The 1,770-nt window shown below is 39.5% G+C and overlaps 1 pseudogene; it reads right to left on the bottom strand.

Moving 5' to 3' along the window:
• Positions 1-367: 367 nt before the first annotated feature.
• LOC144700368 (small nucleolar RNA R71) lies at positions 368-461 on the bottom strand (annotated as a pseudogene).
• Between the last annotated feature and the right edge of the window lie 1,309 nt (positions 462-1,770).

Below are 1,770 nucleotides of genomic sequence, written 5' to 3'. Positions count from 1 at the left end.
AGGACGATGCTGGATAGATCTACTCCATCAGGAAGTCTACGGCAAACCGGCATCAACATCAATGTAGGTGAGGGGGTTATGTTTAGGTATGACAATGCCCTACTGAACTCTCTCCCTGAATTTACTGGTCATTCTTCTCAAAACCCCTTAGAATTTCTTGATGATTTTCATATTCGATGTTCCTCTCAAAATATTCCTGGTTTAACTACTGAAGCTTTAAAAATGAAATATTTTCCGCTTACTTTGAAAGATAAGGCTTTCGCATGGTATAGAAATTTAGGCATAACATTTAACTCATGGGAAGAAATGCAGAATAAATTTCTACATAAATTTTATCCCCTTTCCAAAACTAATTTTTATAGAAAAGAAATTCAGAAATTTTATCCCCATGATCATGAAGTATTTAGTGAATCATGGGAAAGGTTCAATGAATTAATCCGAAAATGCCCTCACCATGGAATAGAAAAATGTCAGCTAGCTGAAATTTTTTATGAATCACTTCCTGATATTTTTAAAAGTAAAGTGAATCAAATAGCTGGTGGCTCGTTCTATATGGCTTATGAGGATGAAGTATTTGATCTTTTGGAAAGGGTGGCTGAAACTGACCTACAGGAAATAGGAGCAAGTCAAAATGGAAGAAATGTGAACCCAAAACGAGGAGTGCTGCAAGTAACTTCAAAGGAAGCTGATCTTCATGCAGGGATAAGAGAAACCAACAAGAAACTTAAAGAATTGACTTCCACTCTAAAGAATGCTTTTCTCCCTAACTCACCCCTTGTGAAAGCACAGATTTGTTCTATATGTTCAAGCAGAGATCATGAGGATGGAGCATGCCAACTTGGAGAGGAGGGGGTCCATTTGTTGAACCACAACCAACAGCCTTGGGGAGGACCAAAGAGGACCATCTACAATAACCAAGGAATCTACTCCCAAGGAACCAAGGCCCCTTTCCAGCAACGAGTCCAATTCCAGACCCCACCACAGCAGTCTTATCAAGCAGCTCCACAAAACCAGGTACAAGATTTGTCCACTCTAACACCTGTAATCTCTCACATGATAGAGCAGCAGAATCGAAGGCTACGGGAAGAAATGGAGATGCGCATGCAAGCCATGATGGAAACACAGACAAAAATGATGATGGATGCGCAAGAGCAGACCAGACAGCTATTGGAGAGCTTGAAGCAAAGAACATCTGACCATGGAGGTAAGGGAGTTGAATCCAACTCCCACTCAGGTCGATTTCCAACTCAACCTTCCATTAATCCCAAAAATTTATGTCATTTACAAGAGGAAACCCTATATCATGACAATGAGGAAGATCTTGAAGAAATTCAAGCCATTTCAAAATTGAGAAATGGCAAGGAACTTCAAGATCCTCACCGAGGCAAGGAAAAAACAAAATTGGAGGAAAATAACCTAAGAGAAGGAGAGGCTCCATCACCTAGTGTGGAATCCCTACCTTCAACCTACACCCCTCCCATTCCTTATCCTTCGGCCTTAAAACCTCTTAAGTCTTCTCCTGATTATGAGTATAGACTCCTAGAGAATTTCAAGAAAGCCACTATGTCAATAGTCGTAGAGGATATGATTAAATGTGCACCTTCTTTAAAGAAATATTTAAAGGATTCATGCACATCGAGGAAAACCAAGGAGGTAGTTAAGCTTTCTAAAAATGCATCTAGTATCGTAAACTCTGTTCCCATTAAAAAGAAAGATCCAGGAGCTCCTTTTATTACATGTGAAATTGGAGGAAAGATTTTTACTAGAGTA

The sequence above is a fragment of the Wolffia australiana genome, chromosome 2 (genome assembly GCF_029677425.1).
Source record: "Wolffia australiana isolate 7733 chromosome 2, ASM2967742v1".
Taxonomy (NCBI): domain Eukaryota; kingdom Viridiplantae; phylum Streptophyta; class Magnoliopsida; order Alismatales; family Araceae; genus Wolffia; species Wolffia australiana.
This window is presented reverse-complemented; position numbering and strand designations above follow the sequence as displayed.